The sequence below is a fragment of the Trachypithecus francoisi genome, unplaced genomic scaffold, assembly GCF_009764315.1.
Source record: "Trachypithecus francoisi isolate TF-2019V2 unplaced genomic scaffold, Tfra_2.0 Lachesis_group9, whole genome shotgun sequence".
NCBI classification, from domain to species: domain Eukaryota; kingdom Metazoa; phylum Chordata; class Mammalia; order Primates; family Cercopithecidae; genus Trachypithecus; species Trachypithecus francoisi.
In genome coordinates this window covers 49,124,113-49,151,749 of record NW_022681474.1, presented here as the reverse complement: position 1 = coordinate 49,151,749, position 27,637 = coordinate 49,124,113, and the positions used below count along the sequence as shown (strand labels likewise).

Below are 27,637 nucleotides of genomic sequence, written 5' to 3'. Positions count from 1 at the left end.
AGTTGCATATTCATGGACACAGTACTTAATGATAGAAGGAATAAATTAAACTAAGACAATATGAAAATAAAGAATTAAAAATTTAAGAGACACACAGAGAGAGTAATTTCCCATTTGGTTAAACATTTTAGAATAAGACAACAAATGAATCTCAAAACATATCACAATCATTTAAAGGAAATTAAGGTACTCAAGGCAAAATCAAAACACATGAATTCACCTTTCCATGATGGGGAGATGTTCTCAGAGGATGGACAGAGGACGGAAAACCACTGCACTTCTTGTTCTTCTGCCCAGGACTTCAGCTTTCCTATAATTGGCATAGAAGAGTTCTGTGAAAGATGCTCCACATGTTTTCTTCTCACTGATAGACTGAGTCTTTCTTCCCCTCAAAAACCCACCTTGGACCTCAAAAACTCTCTAAGCCTCTGTCTGTGGAGATTTTGGTAATCTCTAACTCATAGTGTTTGTGTTGGGATTGAGATAAATATAAACCCTCTTACACAATCCTTTTGCTATTTCTCATGCTTTTCTCTGTTAAACCTGAGTGTGTCCCTAATATTCTAAGAATTACTTTGTATTGTGAAGTCCTCCAAATTGAAAGCCATCTGTGTTGACCATATCTCAACTAAATCAAAACTATAGTGCTGCCTTTTCCACAACGTCACATAAGTCGAATTAGACAGTTTGTAGTCTTTTTAGATTAGCCTCTTTTACTTTTTAGTATAAGCATACCTTGTAGATATTGTGACTTCCTTTCCAGACCATTGAAATACAGTATCACAATAAAGTAAGTCACACAAATTTTTTGGTTTCCCAGTGCATATAAAAGTTGTATTTACTTTTACTGTAGTCTAGTAAGTGTGAAATAGCATTATTTCTACAAAAACAATGTAAATTCCTTAATCTAAAAATACTTATTGCTGGCTGGGTGCGGTGACTCACGCCTGTAATCCCAGCACTTTGGGTGGCCCAGGTGGGCAGATCACCTGAGGTCAGGAGTTTGAGACCAGCCTGGTCAACATAGCGAAACCTCACCTCTACTAAAAATACAAAAATTAGCCAGGTGTGGTGGTGCATGCCCATAGTCCCAGCTACTTAGGAGGCTGAGGCAGGAGAATCGCTTGAACTCGGGAGGTGGAAGTTGCAGTGAGTTGAAATGGCACCACTGCACTCCAGTCTGGGTGACAGAGCTAGACTCCATCTTAAATAAATAAATACTTCTTTGCTAAAAAACGCTAACAACCATCTGAGCCTTCAGCAAGTCTTGCTTCCCTCTTGATGGCTGCAGACTGATCAGTGTGGTGGTTGCTGAAGGTTGGGGTGGCTGTGGAAATTTTTAAAACAATAAAATTTATTGCATCAATTGACACTTCCTTTCATGAAAAATTTCTCTGTAGCTTGCAATAAAGTTTGACAGCATTTTACCACAGCAGAAAGTTTTCCAAAATTGGAGCCAATCCTCTAAAATCCTGATACTATTTTTGTTAAGTATGTTTATAAAATATTCTGAATCTTTGGTTGTCACTTCAAAAATATAAAAAGCATCTTCCCCAGGGGTAGATACAATTTGAAGAAACCACCTTATTTGTTCATCCATAAGAAGCAATTACTTATACATTCAAATTTTCTCATGAGATTGCAGCAATTCGGCCAAATCTTTAGGCTCAACTTCTAATTCTAGTTCTTTTACTATTTCTGCCATATCTACAGTTATTTAATCCATGGACTCTAGAAAGGATGTTGTATTAGCAGGCATGTAGACAATATTAATCTCCTCTTACATCTCCATCAGAGCTCTTGGCTGATGAGGTACATTGTCAATGTACAGTAATATTTTGAAAAAAAAATATCTTTTTCTGAGCAGTAGGTCTCAACGGGGGGTTTTAAATGTTCAGTAAACCAAATGTGCTATCATCCAGGCTTTGTTATTTCATGAATAAAACACAGGCAGAGTAGATTAAGCAAAATTCTTAAGGGCATTAGGATTTTCAGAATGGCAGGTAAGCATTGGATTTAACTGAAAATCACCATCTGCATTACTCCTAACAAGAAGATCGGCCTGTCCTTTGATGCTTGCTTTGAAATCAGGCATTGACTTCTCCCCTCTAGCTACAAAAGTCCTACCTGGCATCTTCTTCCAATAGAAGGCTGTTTCATCTACATGGACGATCTGTTTTTCAGTGCAGCCATCTTCACCAATGATCTTAGCTAGATCTTCTGGATAATTGGCTGCAGCTTCTACATTAGCATTGGCTGCTTTACCTTGCATTTGTATTTTATGAAGACAACTTATTTTCTTAAACCTCATGAACCAACTTCTGCTAGGTTCAAACTTCTCTTCTGCAGTTTCCTCATCTCTCTCAACCTTCACAAAATTGAAAAGGGTTAGAGCCTTGTTCTGGACTAGGCTTTGGCTTAACGGAAGGTTGTGACTGGTTTGGTCTTCTTTCCAGACCATCAAACTTTCTCCATATCGGCAAACAATCTTAGGTTTTGCTTTCTCCTTGTATATGTGTTCACTGGAGAAGCAGTTTTAATTGCTTTCAAGAACTTTTCCTTTTTGCTCACAACTTGACGAACTGGCACAAGTGGCCTAGCTTTTAGCCTATCTCAGCTTTCAACATGCCTTCCTCACTAAATAAATTATTTCTATTTTGGTTGAATGTAAGAGATGGGAGACATCAGGAGATTCACCCTTTCACTTGAAAACTTAGAGGCTACAGCAGAGTTATTAAACAGCTGATTTCCAATACTGTTGTGTGTCAGGAAATAGGGAGGCCTGAGGAGAAGGATACATACAGAGAATCACCAATCAGTAGTGCAGTCAAAATACACACAAGATTCATCATTTATCTTGGCCATCTTATATGGATGCTGTTTGTAGCACCCAAAATAATTACTATACTAACATCAAAGATCACTGATAAAAGATCAAAATGTTACAAGGAGTCATGAATTGAGCACACACTTGAAAATGACGCCAATAGACATTCTTGATTCAGGGTTGCTTCACTTTCACAACCTTCAATTTGTGAAAAGTGCAGTGAAGCCAAGTCCAATGACATGAGACATACCTGTGGGCATTGCAGATTCAACCATATTTTTGCATGGCTTGATAGCTCATTTTTTTGAATGAATCAAATTTTATTTGTTGCTGAATAATATTTCACTGTACAGACACTTCACTCTGACTTCAGTCGTAAACCACACTAACACTGTCTTCCATCCCAGCCTTCACCACCACTAAAGATATTCGGTACATTGTGTTTTACTGTCTGATGTTTTATTGCCTGATGCTATAACAACATGACTTGGCCATACTTGGCCACCACTCCGAGGCACGGATGTAGTTGTGGGCCGAGTGATCCTTAGCATCAGTGAGCCTAGCAATGACAAAGCTGTGCACACCATGCTCTCTCTCTCACAGTCTCAGAGTCCCCACTCCACTTAAGGAGAAAAATATGGGTTAAAATTGGAGAAATTTCCCACCTGATTTTTTCAACTGAAATGTTTTCATCTCTCCCTTCTGTCTTGGCATAATTCAGAATTCCATAAAACATATATCCAAGCCTTAAGAGAAAAGATCTGGGCCCAACATACCAAGTGACTTTGTCTCACTCTAACAGGGAAATCTCAGAGATCAACTCTGGTAAGCAGAGTCCAGAATCCAGTGAAGCCTGGAAAGGCAAGTGGCTGTCCTCTATTCTCTTCTTTAACCACTTCTGCTTCCCCATGAAGTTCCCTTGCATGTGAGTCTAACAGGATTGTCATGGCTTCAACTCTGGCCCTGGCTGTACCTGACCCTGGAGCTATGCCCTCCATTACCGTCTGACTGACTTAGACCTGTTGTCTCAATTCCCAACATCCATGTGTAGCAGACACCATCTGAAGTGTCTGTCCTGCTGCTAGGGTCTGAATTTGCCCTGTGTTATACAGACATGGGCATCAACAGCCATGTGTAGAATCCAACTCTTGTTGATTAGGACAGGGCAGACCCTGGACCCAAGCAGAACTCAACATGTTCTCTTTCTTGACAATTTTGTGATTTAAGTTGAGATTAAGAACTTGGAGTTGACACTGAATGATACTAAAGGAAGTGCTCTAGACTAAGAGTTATTTTAAAATTGTGGTATACAACTCATTAGTAAATCATAAAAAATTATAACTGATTACCAACACTTTAAAAAAATAAAATAAAAACTATCAGAAGAGATTGCAGTGCACTGCAGATAGTAAGGGTAAATATTGTTTTGTAAAACTTTTATTTCAATTGCATATTTGTGCATTCTAGGTGAAATATAAAGTGTAGTTCTTACTATGGGTCACATCAAAAAAGTTAGGATGATCCTGTTCTTGAGGAAATGTTCATAATCTCCTGCTGTTCTTTCCTCAAATCCTAATTGTACAATACTGGTTTTGTGGGCAGGTGGAGGACAGTATGAGAGCACAGGTGATTAAGCTTGCTTTGATTCTATTATGAAGTAAAGTAACCTTAACTAATACATTGGAAAAGAGATGTATTAATCCATTTTCATGCTGTGATAAAGACATACCTGAGACTGAATAATTTATACAGGAAAAAGAATTTAATTGACTTAATTCCACATGGCTGGGGAGGCCTCACAATCATGACAGAAGGCAAGGAGGAGCAAGTCACGTCTTACGTGGATGGCAGCAGGCAAGGTGAGAGAACTTGTGCAGGGGAACTCCTCTTTTTAAAACCATCAGATCTTATGTAACTTATTCACTATCATGAGAACAGAATGGGAAAGACTTACTCCTATGATTCAATCACTTCCCAACAGGTTCCTCCCACAACATATGGGAATGCAAGATGAGATTTGGGTGGGGACACAGCCAAATCATATCAAGATGTGACATGTGGAGGGACAGGATGTACTGGGGTTATGTGTGACTAGTTCTGACGCGTTCCATGTATTTTCTGATCAGAAAGAAGTATAATTAGATGATGTGGAAGTAACTAAAAGTTAGAATAAAAGAATCTAGTTCTCCTGGAATATGTAAACCAGGACACGCCTCTCAAGATTTTCCTGGATTGTCTCTCTAAAAACCTAGGCTTCTATTTTATACTGGGATTCCATTTGCATTCAGTACAGGAGTGGATGTAGGACGATCATGCCCAACAAAGGTCTAGAATTGACACCAATTGGGATAACTCCTTAAGTAAAAATTCTCCCTCCTCTGGAAATGGTCTAAACACAAAGGTAGGGTTCGTTATATGTGCTTGCACCAGGTCACCCTGATTTCTTTGTCCTAATGAAGTGACTGGTGGGTGAGCCACTTATCATTGGTAGCTCTTCCTTCAAATTTTCCAACGGAAATGAACAGAGGCAAGTCACTCAAGGGAATGGCAGGAGATTAGGTAATTATAAGCAACTGCATTTCTCACAACCTGAAGGAAGCCAGTTTGTGGTAGGTAATGATAAAGAAGTTAAGGGACAGAGACTGGACCCTGGCAACGAGCAAATCTCTGATTCCAGTTGGCCTGTGAATCAGTTGCATCCCTGACCTTCCCACAATTATATGAACAATACCCTGAGACTCCTGCAATAAATGACATTCATACCTAAGCTCGAATGGTCATCTTGTACCACTTTCACCATAATGTTGCCACTGCTGCACTGTTACTAGGTAGCCTCGGAATTTCTTTAAGGCCTACAGGATATAATTGCTTTGAGGAACAAACTCTGACCAAAAATATAAGTTTTACTACAAAATAGTATTTTTTGGGAGATTCTAAGTCCCCCAAAGAAGATTTTTCATGGACCTTTAATAAGAAAGGTAACTGAAGTTGAGGCTTGAGACTCTGCCACTTCCAATTTTTTAAAAAAATTGGATGGCCAGGCATGGTGGCTCACACCTGTAATCCCAGCACTTTGGGAGGCTGAGGTGGGCAGATAATGAGGTCAGAAGATCAAGACCATCCTGGCCAACATGGTGAAACCCCGTCTCTACTAAAAATACAAAAATTAGCTGGGCGTGGTGGCACATGCCTGTCGTCATAGCTACTCGGGAGGCTGAGGCAGGAGAATCGGTTGAACCTGGGAGGTGGAGGTTGCAGTGAGCTGAGATTGTGCCACCACACTACAGCATGGCGACAGAGCGAGAATCTGTCAAAAAAAAATTACTATATTACAGTGGCCTGTCCAATGCCTTTCTAAAAATAAATGAGGAAATCTCAAAGACTTACATCACAGCAAGATAACAAAGAAATTCCAAATAATTGGCAATGTGAGGTGTTATGCAGGATATTAGGTTGGTATTTCCAAAGAACCAATTTGGAAATAAGGAATCTGAGGTCCTAAGACAGTACGCAACATCTTTGAGGAAGGTCAGGTGCCAAATGGTTGATGTGAGAGTGAGAGTAGGAAGCAGGCCTGTTTAAAACCAAAGCATGGGTTTCTTTCTCCAAACCACTCCTACACTTCTGCCTACAAGACAACCTCACCAAGGCAGGTTCCTGAGTTCTCTGTGCACATTTCAGTGTCACTTAAACTAAAAGCTAAGGTATTGCTGGCTGACATACAGTCTTCTTGGGGAAGATAACTTTTATCGCTGTCAGTAATGATTGGACCCCAGGCTGCTAGAAGCGTTCATAATGACTCCCGGTTAGAACCATCAGTGTGTGATGAGGCATTTAATTTATGCTGTGAATCAGGGAGCAAACCAAGGAATATCTACAAGGTTCTTTCCAAGCCTACAGCACTTCCTGGCCCTACTAAGTACTCCTTGCCCTGCCAAATGTTTCCATGGAAACAGATGCCTGATGCTATGAAAAGGCCAGTTCAGTTCTGACGGATCTACAGGAGGATGCCCCTGGTGCCTAGAGTCATCAAGAGAAACACAGGCTTCTAAGAGTCGCTCCTGGCAAGCAGCTGAGTTGGGCATTGGGGTATAGTGGAGTTAGGAGGAGGGATCCTAAATTAAAGAGGTGATGAATTTGATTCAATAACAGTTGTACGCCATCCTTGAGGAAGGCTGAGTGTGTGCTCCTCCAATTTCCTGGTGGCCAGGGCTCTTGCAGATGTGCCCTGGAACCTTGACTTCTAGTTTCCACTGTGTCTCCCACTTCTCATCCTCATAATCTCCATGCTGAGTGTGCTCTCTCTCTGCATGTTCCATCCATCTGGCATAAGGGACAATCACAGGGGCAACCCATATGCTACACTCCTCACATTGTTCACCTCCTTATGCCCAGATTTCACTGCCACAGGAATGCTTTCCTGTCAAACAAAGGGATTATGAGCTCTGGCGTCAGACAGTCCTGGGTGTTCTATCCAGAGCTGTTTCACATAGTGGTTGCAAGGAAAAGAGAAGAAACTACTTGGAAGAAAGATACGGCACGGTAGGGGTTAGGGACTGAAGGGAAGTGGCCCTATTTGAGTAAAAGTGAGCAGAATTGTGTAGGGCCTTCTCCCCAGAGACTCTACATTGTCCCGTATCCTCTGGTCACCTGCTGAATTTATTTTCCATGTCTGAGCTGTAATTCCCAGGACCCCTGTAGCCCTACTTTACCTCTTCCAGAAACTGGGGGCCCTTAGATGCCACTGTTAGCTTATTTGGGCTTTGAATCCTTCCCTAAGCCTTACCATTAACCAACCTTCCAACCACAGCAGCATTCTACACTCTGGCCTCAGGCATCCCCTGTGCTGATGTATCCAAATATTATTGCTCTCCCAGCCTCCAGGGCTTAACCTCACATGGACAGCCTCTCCTTGGGGCCACATAGGAGCTCGATTGAGTCCCTTGTCTGTGAGTCATGAGTCTTTATGAATCATAGACTGCATCTAGCTCCTCCTGGAACTGGAGCCAGCCTCAGATAGTTTAAGAGAAAGGGCACATAGGGGCCAGCTTCCTGGTGTCCCATCCTGGTGAGAACTGGCCCCAGGGAGATGCACAGACATGGCTGTCACAGCAACTGAGTGCTCCTGAAGCAAGGCCCCAGGCCTCTCTACTTTCTTGTGTGCTGGCTCTGCCTCTCTGTCATCTCTTTTTCTTTTGGTCTCTTCTCTTTGACTCTCACCCTCTTTTTTCTCCCTCCTGACGTCTTTCCCTTTCCCTTTCTCATTTTTTCCCGTACTGCCCCCTCCTCCTGCCTCTTTATCTCCTTGGCTTTGGGTCTTTCTGGCTCTCTCCTTTCTTCATCTCTGGAAGCTGTGGCCTTTTCCCTCAAGCAGGCTAGAAGAAGCCTAGAGAGCCCCACCTGCTCAAGGCCCTCCCACTCAACATTCACACTCCAGAGAAGAAATGAGCTCATCTCAGTGCATGCTTTGTGCTCCAGGGAACCATGGATACCCCTGTGCCCAGGGGAGCCCTGTGACCCCAGGTCCCAGCACAGTCCACTAGAGATGCTCTCTGCATGGCTGAGATTGGCCCAGCCTGGGAAGGCCGTGTAATGGCAGCCTGGCCTTCAGGAGGAGTCTGAGGAGGAGTCTCTGCCAACTGCTAGCTTCCTTGCCCTCCATGTCACCCCCACAACTTACCACTTATCACCACTCTTTGCAAGTGCTGCCACACAGTGTCTCTCACTTCCTCTGTTCTTTTCTGCAGCCAACTGTATTGGGAGGGTCACCTCCCTCCAAGCAAAGCTAGCGCTGTTTATAGTCTCATTCCCAAAAGGCTGCAGGGAGAGCTGTGATCCTGGAAGTGGACGGTGTAATTACTCACATGGGACCACCCACATGGCAATCCCAGAGCAAGACTCTTAGCTCTCCTTTTAACATGTAATTTAAACATAGGCTTTTTCTTCTATCTGCTGAACTGAAGTTGAACGACAAGACCTTCTGCCAGCACTAACCATGAGGAGCCCTGGAGGGAAAGGCTGCCCCATCTCTGGGTTGGGGTATTGCTAATGATTTTTCCCTCAGCTCCAGGGGTAGCATCTGGGCTCCAGCCAGGCCCACCCTGGGGCCAGCATTGCTCTGGTATCAGTCCCTCCTTGCTTGACTTTCTAGTCAGGCTCTCCCTAGCAGTAGCAATATCAAAGGAGAAAGTGATAGGATCCCTTTAAAGTCCCAGTGTTCTGTTGCACAGCAGCGTGACTGTGGTTAACAATACTGTATGGTATATTTCAAAATAGCTCAAAATAGCTAGAAGAGAGGATTTTGAACATTCTCATCATAAGGAAATAATCAATGTTTGAGATGATGGATACGTTAAAAACCCTGCTTTGGTCATTACACAATGTATACATATATGGAAACATCACACTGTATCCCATTAATATGTATGGTTATTTATGTCAATTTAAACAAAGAAAATTTAAAAGAACAACTTCTCCATTCATGATGTGAAAATCCAGTGGGGAAGGATTGAAGCAAGTCCACAAACAGAGCCTCCTCCCTACTCCCAACCCAGATCTTCTATTGTAAGGCATCTCCCTGCAGCCTCAGACGGTATGCCTTTAAAGCCCTTAAGATAACTGTGGACATGTGGACATATATTTATGTGCACGCATCTATTTGTGGGTACTTGGTAAAGGATTTCTAGGATTCGATTAGATAAAAGATGTAAGGCACACGCCACAGGGCTTGGAGTAAGAATTTGTCATCTTCCTTCTTTACTTTGAGCTCTTCTATAGAAGTTAGAAAAGGGTCACCTTATAAACATCTTTTCCTGTCTTATAATTATTGTCATTATCTAAATTACCAGAATAGATTGAAATAAAGAGTATTTTATCTCCCTATTTCCCAACACTAGAGGAGACGAGCAGAACAGAAATAGAGAGTAGAAAAATTATTTCTCATTCTGTAAGATAGCTGTATCCACTCCAGCCTCTTTTATTTTTTAAGTTGCTGTACCAGAAGAAAATGTTTTATTGGATTTTATGTTGAAGGGAAATAATAGAAAATTTCTATACAAATCATTGACAAGCTTATTTTGTTTGTTCAAACAGGCAGGCAGTTTTCCCGTCAGATACCATAGAGAGTGAATACTTTGAATATTTTCCTTTGGATATTGTGAGCACTTTTCAACAGCAATTATTTAAAATATTTATGAGAAAAAAACTGGGTAAGTCTGTCATTTGAAAAACATGTAGGTAGCTATCAAAATGCTTGTTTCTGGAGATTGGGTCTCAGACCAGAAAGATCCCTCAAAACAATTGGATGGCCTGTATCAAAGCTATTGAAAAAATCCAGATAGAAAGTGCTCCAGGAATATCTAAATGAGGAGAATAGGAGAAGAGCCAAGAGAGGAGGAGAAAGGGAAAATGAGGAAAAAGCAGAAGGAGAAAGAAAGAGAAAGACATAGAGAGACAGGGAGACGTAGTTGGCCACACACAGCAAGAGACAGTGATGACAGTGAGGCAGACGTGGGAGCCAGGGAGAGTTGTGTGAGCTACGGAATGCCTGGCCCTGCTCTGAACAAGGCCTGGGGATCTTCATGTTTCTAATTGCCCAGGAGGGTGAATGTCAACAGACTTCTGCAGAAGGAGGATGAGCTGAGAGTGAGTCTGGATCACTTGCCTTCCATGTGTCATCCAATCATACTGCTAACATCTGCAGTGGCTCTGCAACCACGAGCTGGGAGTAATACAAAGTCATGTTCTCACCATGCTTGCCCAGAGTCCCTGGCCTGGATGGAAGAGGTTCACTGTAGGAAAACGTTATTGACTGATGAGAAGTATTCATCCAATTTGTCTTTATTCTATGACTCCTATCAGCCCAGCTGGAGGGAAGCCTTGAACAACCAGTCTCCTGTTCCTGGGCTCATATCTTTTTCTAAGCTGTATGGCCTTCCAAGTGACAGCATCATCATCCTTCTTCATCACCACCACTATCATCATCCTCATCACCATCATCATCTCCATCATCAGAGCAGCTATTCTTTATTGAGCATTTACTATGTGCTGGATATATATATATATATTATTTATTTATTTATATATTTTATATATATATATATATATAATCTGGAAAATAACTGTGTTAGGGAGGCCCTATATACATCCCAGTGTTGCAGTTTTGCATAACCCAGGCTCAAAAAGTTAAGTAACTTTCCCAAGAACAAACAGCTGCAATATCAGAAGCAAGGCTCATATCCATAGCTCTTCCAGTCCAAAGACTCTAGAACAAGCTAAAAAAAATGAACAAATGGGGTCTTCTATATCAGTCTGTCTATGACTCTCCACCACTGCAGCACTCCACCTATTTCAGATCCAGGGACACTGCCAAGTGACTATGGGGACTCCTTCCCTAAGAGATTGATTGGCTTGTAGGAAAGTTTGAATTAATCCAATTCTATTGTGTATGAATGTTCTTCACACTAGGAGTGCACATACTTTCTCATCCCCTAATTTACCTGTACCCTCATCCATTTGGCAAATACTTATGGAGTATCTATTTTGTGTCTGACACTATTTTAGGTGTTAAGAATATGGTGTGAACAAAACATACCAAGCTTATACTTTAGTGAAGGGAGATCAATATGTAACATAAACACAGAAATAACTCTATGAAGAACAAAAAATGTAAAAGTATAGAAAGCAATGGGAGGTGGTGAGGGGGAGTGACAACTCTCTGATGAGCACAAGCCTAAACACAGTGAGGGCTGAGCTATGAGTATATGTTAGAGAGGTTCAGTGCTGGCTTAAAGAAGTGCAAGTGCAAAGCCCCCAGCCTAACAGGAGCATCCCTGGTATACTGCAGGAACAGTGAGGACACAAATATTGCCAGTGAAAAGATGAGGTCAAAGCAGGCACCAGATAACTTAGGACTTTGGAGGGTGTGATGCGGATTTGGAATTTTACTTTGCCATATCAAGTTATTGGATAAGAGAGCCATGTTTAGATTTACATATTACAACAATCTCCCTGGCTCCAGCAAGAATGTTGTGTAAAGGACTCACTCTGGAGACTAAAACAACACGTGAAAGTTAGAACTTCTCTGGCCACTGACCAGGTAACAAGCCATGGTGGCTTGGAGTAGACGGTGGTATAGGATCAGGGGAGCAGTTGTCAAATTCTGGAAATCCTCTGATCAGTTGGATGTGCAGAGTGAGAGAAAAGAGAAGAATTAAGGATTACTTCCAGTGAGGCATGAGGCAGCCAGAGAGTACAATATTCCAGAAACAAGGGGAAGATAGGCATCAAGGAAGGAGGCACTGAAACTTTCTCAGTGCTGTTAAAAGCTGAGGCCTAGTCCCTTTGCCCAGCTGCTGAAATCCCAGCTAGGCAATAGGGACAATGTGACAGTTTCTGCAGCCAGGATGTCCTGACATCACGTCTTTGAGTTTGACTGAAAAAAAAGTCGATGTTGAGAGACATCAAGGCCATCAACAGCCCATAACAAAATTCTCAAGGTCTTGAATAACTCTCAGGGGATACACTACTCCCAGAGAAAAGTGTAGGGCTATATGCCTCATGACTATTGGGACATCACCACAGATCCTGTGGCCAAAATGGACCACTGAATCTATTTTCACTCCAAGGTGCTTTGACTGTCAGAATACAAGAAAATCTTGTTGTTATTTAGAAATACTGTTGTTTATTAAAAGGCCCACATGCAGTCAGAAAAGTGGGCCAAGTCTAAAATCTAGAACACACTTCCTGGTCATGAGCTCAGCCCCAGGTGGGTCACCTGGATTCTGTGAGTTTCTGGGCAGAGTTAACCAACTTTAGAATGGATGGCTAGGACCCACAACTGGCCATAATATGATACGGATAACCGTATATTCCTGTTCCTGATTTTAGCTTTTCCTTGAATATGTTTCTTGGTTCTAAACTAACCAGAGCATGACATGCAATAGAAATTCTCAAGAATACAATTTCACTCAACATGATCTCATTTCAAAATATTACCACCACTTGCAGAGAGTTGATGGGTGGGAGAGAGTGGGGGGCTTGCTTTTTTAGAAACTAGACCTGACCCACCTTGAACTATGACAAGCGAGCTTGGCTGAGTGTCTGTCAACTGGAGTCCAACCAAACCCTGTGCTGCAGAGCTCCTATCTGGCAGACACTGTCAGCCTCATAGGACATCTAAGATGTGTCTCTTCCTACAACACAGAGGCCAGCTGCCTCTACTTTCTGTCTTCTATCTCATAAAGCTATTTTTGTTCTCAGCTGGTAGAACTCAGTGACTTTGAGTTTCCCTAAAATTTCCACTCACACAAAAGAATTTGTAAACTAGATGGATTTGCCTGAAGCTGTCCTGGATGAGAGAAGAGGTTTATATCACATACCTTACACCAAAGAGCTCTGAAAGCTCCCCTGAATATTTCTGTTTTCCCAAGTTTCTGACTTCCTCTAACTTTAAATTCACACCCTACTGCCCCTACTTTACCCCAACTATCCTTTCCCAGACCCCAGGCTCCTGTCTCTTCCTCAATCCCATCCTTGTCTTATACATAACAGTCTAGCAGTCATCTCTTTTTAGGTAACTTGAACATGTTGTTGGAGAGTTCAACCCCCAAATCAAAAGATGTCCTTTTATCCCATTATAAACCCAAACTATTTTGCCGATGTTTTCTTCCATTTCTGAGTCTTTGTGCTCACCAATATTCAGACCTATATTCTGAACAGCATCATCTTTATCTTTTCCCAGAATCCTGCCCTCTGAGGCAATCAATGCCTCTGACAGTTGTTAAGGCTATTTGGAGTGCAATCTTGCACAATAATAAAAACAGCCGCTATGCATTGAGCACTCACTGTGTGCTAGGCCCTCTGCTAATCAGTTGAACTATATCATGTTTTGTAATCTGCATAACAGCTCTAGGAATGTAGCTATTATCACTCTATTCTATAGCTGAAGGAGCTGGGGTCATATCGATAATAAGAGACAGAGCCTACTGTGGCCTAAGCGTGCTGTTACTGGAAAGATAAGAATCAAAGGTCCATGCCCTTCTGTCCATAAGAGGCCTCTCACCCCTAGGAGGCCAGGAAGCATCACTCCCTGTCCTGATATTCAGGGAACAGCTCCTTGGCCCAGGAAAGACGCCTTTACTCCTGGGCTCTATGTAGTGAAGCAAATTTCTTATTTTTTGAGCCAGGTTGCTTTCTTTTTTAATCATAGACTAGGGGTACTGTGTGTTCCACGAACAATCATCTTACTGACATGTTATTCTGAAGCTTGACTTCATTCACCGTGACACATGCTGGTTATGAAATACGCAACGGAATAGAGTTGTAATGAAGGGAGGCTGGGGAAGGATTAAATTGGAATCTGAACTAATGCCAGCTAAGAGACCCTACCTCCACTTTATTATTATTATTATGTTTAATAAACAATCATTCATGCTCCGAGGAAAGGGAAACAATCAGAAGCCCAGCAGGGGAGCCATAAAAGAAATGTTTTAAATCTTGAATAAAAACATGTTTGTTCAAACCCAGAGCCAGTCTTTTTTTATTCAAAATGAATGCAGTGAGTTCTCCAACATCTAGAGGTGTTGAGAGGCATGCAAGTGGAGTTTCGGTTGCAGGGAGGATGCTGGGGCTCACCTTTCCCCTCCTCCCAGGCTAGTCCAGCCACTGAAGGGAAGATGTTCTGGACTTCAAGGAGGTAGTTGGTGCGTCAGTCCAACATGCTTACCACCTGGTGAACTGAACTGAAAGAGGGCTCTTCTCTCTCTCCCAAGTACTTGGAAATACTCTGATTCTCCATGAGGAGAATGTGCAACATTCATCTGGAACTAAGGAGATTAACCACATGCAGGAGCACCTCAAAAATTAGATGTCACCTCAACTAAAGAAAGCAGAGATGGGCCTTGACCATCAAAGCTAAATATAACTGAAAGTTAAGCTTTTATTGTTGAGATATTATTATATGGGAGAGAAATTGTGTGGACAAGAAGACATCTGTCAGCCTGGAAGACAGATTAGGGGAAATCATGAGCAATGGCGTGTTGCTGTTTCTCAGCATTGCCTGCTACATGGACAGATGGGGTCTTGCCTGCAAGCTGTCTTTGGCTACTAGAGAGATTATCTCTCCTGTGGGTAAGTGACGTGGAGGCAGACCTAACCAGAGATCACTCCGTGGCTCTTTCCCACTCACATCTGGGAGGTGGCTGTATCAATCAGGGTCCCGGAGTACATAGCACACTCAAACTAGGATAATTCTAAGAGGTGTTATGAAGTGACTGTTTACAAAGGTGAGGGCAGGGTGTGAGGAAATCACAGGTGACTATTAATATTGCCTCCCCTCCAAGGATTCAAGGGGCAAGGAAAGGCACCATCCACAAGAACTTAGATGGAAAGAGAAGTGTGGAGAGACACAGCCTGGGAAGAGCTGCAATCTTCCAACTGGAAACGTAGCTGATTGCATGCAGCCTGGCAAGGAGGGAGTGAAAGAAATAACTTCCCTGACCATATCCTTCTTCCTCTTTCAACACTTCTTGTTGTTCCCCTTTGTGCCACCCCAGCCAGAAGCCAGTGGCAAAGAGAGTACTTTGACAAACTCCCTATAGATCACCATCTTGGGGCAGAGAAGCAGAAGAGGGAATTTAGAGGGACAATTATGAAGTGTCTAGTCTAGGGTCATGGCAGAGAAGTCACATGGCACATGTTTTAAAGTTAACCCAAGCCTGCATTTCAGTGTTGGCCTTGCCATTTGAGCCGCTAGACCATAAGTGAGTTATTCCCCTTCTCTAAGCCTCATTTATTCCATCAGTGAAGTTACACCAGTATCATCCACCTTGGGGGCTGCTATGAGGATTGCAGGTTGTGCCCTGTCTCACATCCTCTCAGATTACTTTTTTGAGCTGGTTATTGATGCACAAGTAGCATCAAAATGGTTGCACAAGCAGCAGCTTCAGAGCACCTCAGCTCAGCTGCACCAAGCATCACCTGCATCCTGTCTTTGATCTTCCGTGCCCCTTGCTGGGGGATGCCTTACAGGAGTCCAATCAGCCATTTTGGCACATGCACACACCTAGAAGCTAGAAAGAGTTAATACCCTGGAGTAACATACGACCAGTGGTGAACAGAAATCAGGAAATGAACACATCTGTGTCACAGGCAGACATTTCTGAAGTGCCTATTCAGAGCCTCCAGTGGGATTGATGCCCAGTTGTCTACGACATAAACCAGCCCAATAACACATCCTTGCCATGTCTTCCTTTCTCCTCTATTTTATTTTTTTCCAGCCCCTTTACTCCTATCTCCTGAGTCACATAGCAAAATAAACTGCATACAAGCCATGGTCTCAGGCCCTACTTTTAGGGAAACCCAACCTAAGATTAGGATAAATGTTTGTGGATGCAGCTGGAGACCATTATCCTAAGCGAATTAACACAGAAACAGAAAACAAACACCACATGTTCTCACTTATAAGTGGGAGCTAAACATTGGTACTCATGGACATAAAGATGTCAACAATAGATGCTGGGAACTGCTAGAGGGTGAAGGGAGAGGGGGCAAGGATTCAGAAACTCTCTGTTGGGTACTGTGCTCACTATCTGAGTGACAGGATCCGTATCCCAAACCTTGGGATCACACAATATATTCATGTAACAAACCTACGCATGTACCCCATGAATCTAAAATAAAATAGAAGTTGAAGTTATTTTTTAAAGGATAAATATTTGTATCCAGCACACAGCGGGCACTCCATAAATGGTGGTTCTTTGGATTATTTTGATGATTCTTAATTGCTCATCGTGTCCCATGGTATTTGGTAGGGAGGGATCTGGGTGGGAGGAATGAATATTCATCACAACACAAAGTAATTCGATACCTGGTTTACATGTTGGTGTTTGATGAGACTGGTTATTGTAAGTCTCAAGACTAACCATCTGCAGGAGCCCAGACAATGTTCGGAGAACTCAGCCAAGCTGTAGGAAGCCCATGAGGTCCATCTCCTCCTAAGGCCTGGTTAAGCTGCTGGTTCTCCATAACCTAACATCACAACCAGTGCTCCTGTTTGTCTAATTCTAGGAGAAGACACCTGGCTCTGGAGAAAACAAAATCCCCATTCCAGAGAGTTCCCCCAGCCAGCCCCAGGGTTCTGGAAGTCCCTCAGTCTCCTCAGTTGTCAGGGTTACAGGGGGTTAGCTTTCTCTGCGTGAGCCAACAGTGCAAAGTCAGAGCCATTCTCAGAGTAATGCATGGCTTCACAAAACTTCTATCAACTTTATGACCACCCTCAGGGTGGTGCTGCCTTTAAAGGAGCCTGGATCTGGCATTTAATTATAACAAGGGTAAGAACACAAACTTTTACTGTGGGCCTCCTGTGTGCCAAGTGCTGCACAATGTGCTTTGTGTGATTTGTTTCATTTAAACCCTACAACAAACCTCTGTGGTAAGAAGCACTATTCCCATTTCACAGAGCAGTGAGACTCAGAGAAGTGACATAACTTGCTCACATAACTAAGTGGCAGATGTGAGATCTGAACACAACTCCATGTGACTCCAAAAGCAATACCTCTTCCCCTGTTCAGAGTGAGAACAGTCCTATAAATAGCCAGCAGTGTTTCCATCAAGTAATAAAGGATGCTTTGGAAATAGCAGAAAGGGAAAAATAAATAAATAACCAAAGGTTTTATTTATCCTGACTTAAGGATCCAATCCTCTTCTTGTTTTTACTTCTATAAAGAAAAACAGACAGAGCAGTTCAAACAGCAGAAAGGCTAGGAGAAAGGCGCTCCTAGGCTTCGGTGCCATCTGCAATGTTGATCTGGAGAACTCAGTTCCCAGGTCTCCCTTGACCTGTAGAAACCTAAATGACAGCATTGCAAGTACACCCACACCATCTGAACGCTGCCCATACCCTGATTTCCAGTCAGCAAATGTTGGCGAGTTGTTCTAATGGCAGGTGCCCTTCAGACCTCTTTCTGTTCATTAGTGGAAGGCCCAGTGTGACACTATTAAAGGATCACACAATTGCTTTTTTTCACTGGCAGTGCACATTGTAGCCCATAGTTTTCCATTCTCATTTTATCTCATAAATCACAGCAAGCACTATGATTTGGAAGCAGTGTATAGCATAAACTAAATGTTTATGTGCCATCAGTTTATTCATAAAACCTTCACTAATTACTAATGAAGCCAATAAATTTGATATTGTGATGCTTTGCACAGTAACCATTACCAAGCCAAAAAACAAAAATAAAAACATATATTTTCCAGTGCACAATTTCCAGAAAAGCGTGAGGTAGCCAGCAATGTCCGTTAACAGCTGGCCACTCTGCAAACTTTCCACCCCAGCTTTGTGAACTATGTAGATGGAGAGGCCACCACAAGATGTTTAATTGGTCCATGAGAGATTCATGATTCTACTGGGTTTCAATGCTGTGGGCTTTGGGCCCCACCCACGTGACACCGAAAATTGTATTTTTAAAGAAGGACATTCTTTCACTGTTTTGATGTAACCATCAAAGCAGTGAAAAAGCAATGTAGAAAAAAAACTTTAAGAATTTCGGTTTTCTAGAAATAACAAAGCGTGGTTCCATTGGCTCTTCTGAGAGTAGCTGACTTTAAATACCTCATGATTTTATAATTCAGAATAATTTAACAGCCATCATTCTCAAATATCTCTTTTACTCTTGGCCCCCTACAAAGGTACTACTTCTTGGTTTTTAAGACTGCAAGCTTGGCTGAACACTCATTTTGAATCACATTGTCTCAGAATCTCCATTTGAATCATCCTTCATACTTTGGCATCATGAATTTGCCTGATGTTAACAGCTGCCACAAGAAGGAGCAATGGAGTTGTGAGTACATGTAGTGCATGTAGTGAAGCTTTCGTTGAAGACAGTACAAGTCCACCATTTTATACCTACTACATAGAAAATGAAGTTACTTACTATATTTTTCTTTTTATCTTGGACTCTAGGAAATTTAGAAATGAATATCCACCTCATCAGTCGTAAATATCTGAGATTCTTCAGTACTGGATTCTAATGCTTCCAACTCCATCCCCTACCCAAGGACCTCAACATTGTATCCAGATTTAAATTTCCCCTGACTCTGGTATTTAATTCCTTACACTAAGTCAATTTTATTTTATATATATTTGAAAACCATCTCTTATGCTTTGTGGCATTAAATAAATAAATATTTTCTAATGGATATTTAATTGTTTTCCCCTTGTGACTATAGCTGATTGAATTAATTTCCAACTAACTTCTATGTTCCTTTCAACACTTCAAATAACTTAACATCGAGGACTTGGAATTAGACTCTGCTTTACGTTGGAAGGCAAAACCACACCTGAGTAGGTTAATGAACTTGAAGAAAATCAATAAACCTGGAGATTGTTCCATTATTAAGGTTCCATTTAAAGTTCCAATTTCACCCCAGGGAATGTGGGAAAGGCAGGGAGGTTTAGGTGTTCTGATTCACAGCAAAAGAGTCTTTTTGCTTGCTATATTTCTTTTTCTGTGCCACTGTCAGTTTTAGAGGATTACATAAAATTTTGGAAAGAGTGACTGATGCCTGTCATTTTGAGACAGTTTTTGCAAGCTCAGCCTTTCCAATTTTAGTTTTTTTAAACATGATTGGCAGCTTAAAGTGGAGTTCTACCAACTAGAACTCTCTAGGAGTCACTCAAATTTCCAAATATTTCTCATGACTAATATCATGCCTGATCTGTGCAAAACAAAAGAAAATGATTCAACAGAAGATGCTACTGCATATCTTCTGACCAGCAGCCCTGGGTTTCCAGTAATGCTATACTGAAGAGCATCATATAGGAGCCCCAGGTGCACATGGACAATGAAATTCATATTCATATCAGTTTTGAAGAGTAATCCACATAGAAAGGTAGGACACGTGTGTCTCCACATAGAAAGCCAGAATATGTGTGTCTTTGGGTTTTGCAGTGGAAGTAGGAGCAGGCTGGTAACAAAGATTTAGTATCCTCCTGCCCCGCAACTCCCTGCAAAAAAAGAAGTCAAATGTACTCAGCCATAAACAACTGGAAAGACACACCATGTTCTTAGATAGAAGGAATCAATATCACAAAGATCTTCCTTAAGCTGGCTTATAAATTCAATGAATTAGCAATACAAATTCCTTCATATTGCTTCCTACAACTATAAAACTTAATTGTAACATACATTTGTAAGAACAGGTAAGCAAGAATAGCCACAAAAATCCTGGAAAGGAAGAGTGAAGACTAGTGGGGATGTGGTGGGTAGCCCTTTCAGATAAGAAAGTTAATTGTAAAACCTTTATAATTAAGACAGTGTAGTATTAATGAATGAACAGATATATCAATAGCAAATTAAAAATCCAAAAATAGATGTAATTTTATATGGAAATATAGTGCACAGGAAAGGCAGTATCTCAAATCAGTAGGGGAAAAATGATTATTTAATAAGTTTTGTTACCACATAATTAAGATTGGATCTATTCTTCATATTGGGCTCTAAGATATATTCCAAGTGGATCAAGTATTTAAATGGTAAAAAATTAAATGAATCTTATACAGACTAGAAAAAAATGAGTGAATTCTTCATAATCTGGGACTGGGAAAATTTTCTTAACTATGACACAAAATCCGAATTCTTTAGGAAAAAGGATTTATATATTTGACAACACTGAAATGAAAACAAACTACAAGGTAAAAATAATCACAAGGAATTCCAAAAGTTATAATAAATGACAAAGAAGGCTTGCAACTTATATTATCCCTAATTATCCCTAATATATAAAAACTTTCTAAAAATGGAGATAAACATCAAGAAAAATCTCATAAGAGACTCTAAGAGCAAGTTCAGAGAAAATAAATGCCCCTTAAACATATGAAAAGATGTTCAGCCTCACTCATAATGAGATATGAAAATTAAAACTGCACAGTTAATGTTTCACAATCATATTACCAAAATTCCAAAAAGCTTGACAACATACTCTTAATCACTGGTGGGAATATCAAAGGGTAAAAACCAATGTGAGAGGTAAATTGGCAATATCTAGCAAATTTTTATGCGCTTCTACCCTTTCAATTGGCAATCCAACTTCTAAGAATCTATTTAGATGATACATTGGCAAAAACATAAGACAACCACATAAAGTATCTTGTTGAGTAGAGATATATGATCAGCAAAGCAGAGATGAGTAGAGGAAGCTGATTGACAAAACTGAAAATCACCTAAATACCTACTAACAGAAGAGTGGTTGAAAAAACTATGGTCCACTGATACAATGAAAAAAAACATGTATCTCTAAAGAGGATGTGAGGATATTTCATATTCTGCTGCTGAATAATCTCCAGGGTATATTACTGAGTAAAACGGCAATGTGGAAAAAGTACTTCTAGGATATCACCATTCATCTAAAAGGAGCATGATATAGATATATGACTATCTGCTTTTTTTAAATAGATAATAAACCAAAACAAAAAAATTAATGGTTACCTGTAAATGGCATGAAGAAACAGAAGGACAGGTGTCAAAGAGAAAAATCACCCTTCTCAGGTTTATAACTTTGTGGAATTCTGTAAAATGTTTATAGAATTATCAATAATTAATAGCCTACCCACGAAAAAAAGTCCAGGACCAGATGGATTCACAGCTGAATTCTACCAGAGGTACAAGGAGGAGCTGGTACCATTCCTTCTGAAACTATTCCAATCAATAGAAAAGAGGGAATCCTCCCTAACTCATTTTATGAGGCCAACATCATCCTGATACCAAAGCCTGGCAGAGACACAACAAAAAAAGAGAATTTTAGACCAATATCCCTGATGAACATCGATGCAAAAATTCTCAATAAAATACTGGCAAACCGGATTCAGCAGCACATCAAAAAGCTTATCCACCATGATCAAGTGGGCTTCATCCCTGGGATGCAAGGCTGGTTCAACATTCGCAAATCAATAAACGTAATCCAGCATATAAACAGAACCAAAGACAAGAACCACATGATTATCTCAATAGATGCAGAAAAGGCTTTTGACAAAATTCAACAGCCCTTTATGCTAAAAACGCTCAATAAATTCGGCATTGATGGAACGTACCTCAAAATAATAAGAGCTATTTACGACAAACCCACAGCTAAATCATACTGAATGGGCAAAAACTGGAAAAATTCCCTTTGAAAACTGGCACAAGACAGGGATGCCCTCTCTCACCACTCCTATTCAACATAGTCTTGGAAGTTTGGCTAGGGCAATCAGGCAAGAGAAAGAAATCAAGGGTATCCAGTTAGGAAAAGAAGAAGTCAAATTGTCCCTGTTTGCAGATGACATGATTGTATATTTAGAAAACCCCATTGTCTCAGCCCAAAATCTCCTTAAGCTGATAAGCAACTTCAGCAAAGTCTCAGGATACAAAATTAATGTGCAAAAATCACAAGCATTCTTATACAACAGTAACAGACAAGCAGAGAGCCAAGTCAGGAATGAACTTCCATTCACAATTGCTTCAAAGAGATAAAATACCTAGGAATCCAGCTTACAAGGGATGTAAAGGACCTCTTCAAGGAGAACTACAAACCACTGCTCAGTGAAATCAAAGAGGACACAAACAAATGGAAGAACATACCATGCTCATGGATAGAAGAATCAATATCGTGAAAATGGCCATACTGCCCAAGGTTATTTATAGATTCAATGCCATCCCCATCAAGCTACCAATGACTTTCTTCACAGAATTGGAAAAAACTGCTTTAAAGTTCATATGGAACCAAAAAAGAGCCCGCATTGCCAAGACAATCCTAGGTCAAAAGGACAAAGCTGGAGGCGTCACGCTACCTGACTTCAAACTATACTACAAGGCTACAGTAACCAAAACAGCATGGTACTGGTACCACAACAGAGAAATAGACCAGTGAACAGAACAGAGTCCTCAGAAATAATACCACACAGCTACAGCCATCTGATCTTTGACAAACCTGACAAAAACAAGAAATGGGGAAAGGATTCCCTATTAATAAATGGTGCTGGGAAAATTGGCTAGCCACAAGTAGAAAGCTGAAACTGGATCCTTTCCTTACCCCTTATACGAAAATTAATTCAAGATGGATTAGAGACTTAAATGTTAGACCTAATACCATAAAAACCCTAGAAGAAAATAGGTAGTACCATTCAGGACATAGGCATGGGCAAGGACTTCATGTCTAAAACACCAAAAGCAACGGCAGCAAAAGCCAAAATGACAAATGGGATCTCATTAAACTAAAGAGCTTTTGCACAGCAAAAGAAACTACCATCAGAGTGAACAGGCAACCTACAGAATGGGAGAAAATTTTTGCAACCTACTCATCTGACAAAGGCTAATATCCAGAATCTACAAAGAACTCAAACAAATATACAAGAAAAAAAAAAACAACCCCATCAAAAAGTGGGCAAGGATATGAACAGACATTTCTCAAAAGAAGACATCCATACAGCCAACAGACACATGAAAAAATGCTCTCATCACTCGCCATCAGAGAAATGCAAATCAAAACCACAATGAGATACCATCTCACACCAGTTAGAATGGCAATCATTAAGAAGTCAGGAAACAATAGATGTTGGAGAGGATGTGGAGAAATAGGAACACTTTTACACTGTTGGTGGGATTGTAAACTAGTTCAACCATTATGGAAAACAGTATGGCGATTCCTCAAGGATCTAGAACTAGATGTACCATATGACCCAGCCATCCCACTATGGGTATATACCCAAAGGATTACAATTACTCTACTACAAAGACACATGCACACGTATGTTTATTGCGGCACTATTCACAATAGCAAAGACTTGGAATCAACCCAAATGTCCATCTGTGACAGACTGGATTAAGAAAATGTGGCACATATACACCATGGAATACTATGCAGCCATCAAAAAGGATGAGTTTGCGTCCTTTGTAGGGACATGGATGCAGCTGGAAACCATCATTTCAGAACTATCACAAGAAGAGAACCAAACACCGCATGTTCTCACTCATAGGTGGGAACTGAACAATGAGATCACTTGGACTCGGGAAGGGGAACATCACACACTGGGGCCTACCATGGGGAGGGGGGAGGAGGGAGGGATTGCATTGGGGAGTTATACATGATATAAACGTTATGACATGTACCTAGAACTTAAAGTATAATAAAAAATAAAAAAAAATAAAAAAAAATAAAATAAAAATAAAAATAAAAAAAAAAGAAAAAAAAAATTAAATTTTAAAATACCTAAAAATAAAAAGATGAATAAAACAAATGAATATAACCTTATACTGAGTTGGTGTCATAACCACCATGGTGACATAATACAAAGAGAAAGTATGTTTGGTGATTTTAAAAGAAATAATTTGAATGAATACAAAATAAACACAGTTCAGTAAAATCCTTGTGGTCTTGTATATGAACCCATGATGATTTTAACCTTAAAACGCTATATCCTAGCTTTGCCCACTGAACAAAACTAGAAATAATGATAAAGTAAATGGTAATAAACATCTCAGGGCTCAGATTGTAGTCTCTAATATTTTCCACTAAAAACAAGAAAGGTTCTTGATTTCAGGTCTAGAGCAACAAATGTATAAGATGTACTGGACAGTTTTTTCATACCTGAAGGAAACAATGTCTTAAAACCCACTGAGGGCTCACCAAAATAATGGAAGAATCTCCTTGAAGAAGGTCCCACTGGTCCATAAAAGCAAAACTAATTCAATGGTTTTAATCACTTCAAATACTAATAAATCCATGAATTCAAAGTTATACAAAAGAAAAAAAAAATTCCCTCAGTTGTCAATTTTGGATGATTCTATGTAACTCAAATTTTGATAGCTGGCAATTCAAGGGAAATAATCAGTTATCCTGCCTTTCCTATAGGAGATATGTTTCTGGAAAATAAAACAGTTGATGAGGGGAAAATTTTCTTTAGAGATATGTTCCAGCTAGTAAATGAAGATGGAATGACTTAAGTGTAAAGGCACTGCTTTGAAAAGCCCTGATGAAACAGTGGATGTAGGAAATGGTCATCAATAGCTCCTAGCATCATAAAAGGAGAGTCAACTTCATATTATATACCAAGTGACAGAAATACACATCACTCCTTGAAAGTAGTCTTGCCAAAAAAAAAAGCAAAAAGCTGGTTTGGTCATGCCCCTAGATCTCTTACAAATTGACAGGAAATACAACAGAGGAGTATGTAATCTGCAAAACTCAGCTATAGGAAATTCTATAAAACAAATGATATAATGTCTTCAACAAATAAACTGTATAGGGGAAATAGGAGAACAAAAGCACTTATAGATTCAAACAGTGGTATTCAAACTGTGGTCAATAGGGCCACCACACTATTTTTGTAAATAATGCTTTATTGGAACATAGCCAAGTCCTTTCATTTATGCATTGTCTATGGCTATTTTTGTGCTATAGTGACAGAGTTGAGTAGTTGCAGCAGAGATTATATGACCCCTAAGGACTAAGATGTGTACTATCTGGGCCTTTCCAGAGAACATTTGCCAACCAATTGACTAAAAGAGACTTAAGAGACATATGAAGCAATTGGAATATATGGATCTTATTTTGATTATGATTAAACAAAGAATCAAAAAATTAAAAATAAAGCAGTCAAAGAAAAAGGGTTGAGAAAAAAATTGTTAGAAAGTCATTCAAGAGAATAAGAATAGTAAGAAAGCAGAGGAAAGTAATACACAAGGAGATTAAAAGATGGGGAGTATGTGGTCACAGTGTGTATTAGTCCATTTTCATGCTGTTATAAGAAGAAATACCCAAGACTGGATAATTTATAAAGGAAAGAGGTTTAGTTGACTCACAGTTCCACATGACTGGGAAGGCCTCAGGAAAATTACAGTCATGGCAGAAGGGGAAGCAAATATGTTCCTCCTCACAAGGCAACAGGAGAGAGAAATGCCAAGCAAAAGGGGGAAAGTCCCTTATAAAACCATCAGATTTTGTGAGAACTCACTCACTATCATGAGAATAGCATGAGGGTAACTACCCCCATGATTAAATTACCTCCCACCAGGCACCTCCCACGACATGTGGGGATTATGGGAACTACAATTCAAGATGAGATTTGGATGGGGACACAGCCAAACCATATTACAGTGTAACTGCTGCCAGGAAGGCAAAGGGAGGCAGATCTAAAATATGTCAGTGGATTAGTGACTAGACACCATGGGTTACCTTAGTGTGAGCACTGTCAGTGGAGCAATAGAAGTAGAATTCAAAGTGTACAAGTACTACATGGATGACTACTACATCAGAAAAGAAAAAATACAGACTGCTCCTGTCAGGGTTTCAGCAGCTGAGGAGAGGCAGCATCCGTAGCTGGAATGAGAAACCCATCAAAGACTAAGAGAGACTTGAAGCAAATGGATATTACATCAGTAAACTGATTTTACAATGCATATTATAGACCCTAAAGCAGGAGAAGAATGCTGTCTACTTCAGTTGTGCCAAAATCACAACCAATCAAAACACCCATACACAGTCTACTTCAGTTGTGCCAAAATCACAACCAATCAAAACACCCATACACAAACACTTCCGGATTTCAATCTTTTCAATCACTTTGGGTATCCAAAACAGGCCCTGTCAAAGTATTTGAAGTGGACAAGGGAGGCAGTACCTAGCACAGACACTTGTACATAGTGGGTTGGTAAATTTGAACTGGAAGCCTAAGTGATATAATTTAAATACTTGTCTCCAACAAATCTCTTGTTGAAATTTGATCCCCAATGTTGGAGGTGGGGTCTGGTGGGAGGTACTTGGGACATGGTAGGAGATCCCTCATAAATGACTTGGTGCTGTCCTTGTAGTAATGAATGAGTTCTCACTCTGTTAGTGCCCACAAGATCTGATTATTAAAAAGAGCCTGGCATCTTCTTCATCTTTCTCTCAGCATGTGATGCCTGCTCCCCTTCCTTTTCCTCCATGAGTAGAAGCTTCCTGACACCCTTACCAGAAGCAGGTGTCGCTGCAATGCTTCTTGTACAGCCTGCAGAACTATGAGTCAAAAAACTATTTTCTTTATAAATTACCCAGCCTCAGCTATCTCTTTATGGAAATGTAAACAAACTAAGATTCCAAGAAACCAAGTACTTCTGCACACATAGCAGAATAAACAACCTATTTGACACCATTTGGACAAAGACTTCATACAGTGAGAGTCCTCTAAGTTAATTCTTGTGAACTTCAAAATCACAGAGATTTTGAAGACCATCTTCAAGCTTTTTTTCCCCATCTAGGACATCTGGTCTTCTCTTTACACACCACTAGTAAAAGAGCCCCGTGTCTGCATCCCAGCCTTCTTCCTGTACTATCCTGGCCAAATTGCAGCCCAGCAAGATCCCAGAACATTGTCTGCCCTACAAAGCTGAAATAGAAAGCAATTTGCAACTGAATGGCTCTGCTTTGATGATTTGGGATCCCCCTTAACATTGCCTTTGATGGGATTCTTTCTGTCAGCAGCTACAATATCACTTTCTCTAATTAACTCCGATGTTTCCTTTGAGCTTCTGTTTCCTGAGAAGGAAAATCATGTTTAATTCAAAAGGGCTGTCATTATTTTGATAAATGGAAAACAGCTATAAGCCACAGGTTTGGAGAGAAGTAATAAAATCAAAATGATTACATCCCTTTAACATGGCCCCATTCCAGAGTCCTTCCTACAGGTAGTTCTCTGGATAAGAAGTAGAGATATTGGGTAGGAGGAATGAGGTGGGAAGGAAAAGGTTAGTAAAGGTAGCTTCTGGACCAAAGTTTGACCTGGAGCTGTAGGTCCTC

At 40.6% G+C, this 27,637-nt stretch overlaps 1 long non-coding RNA gene across 1 annotated transcript in view; it reads right to left on the bottom strand.

The window, feature by feature from the left end:
* Positions 1–211: 211 nt before the first annotated feature.
* LOC117082406 overlaps positions 212–27,637 on the bottom strand; it is a 58,504-nt gene continuing 31,078 nt past the window's right edge. The window contains exon 3 of the long non-coding RNA XR_004436601.1: positions 212–310. This is a non-coding gene — a long non-coding RNA (uncharacterized LOC117082406). The remainder of the gene's footprint in view (positions 311–27,637) is intronic.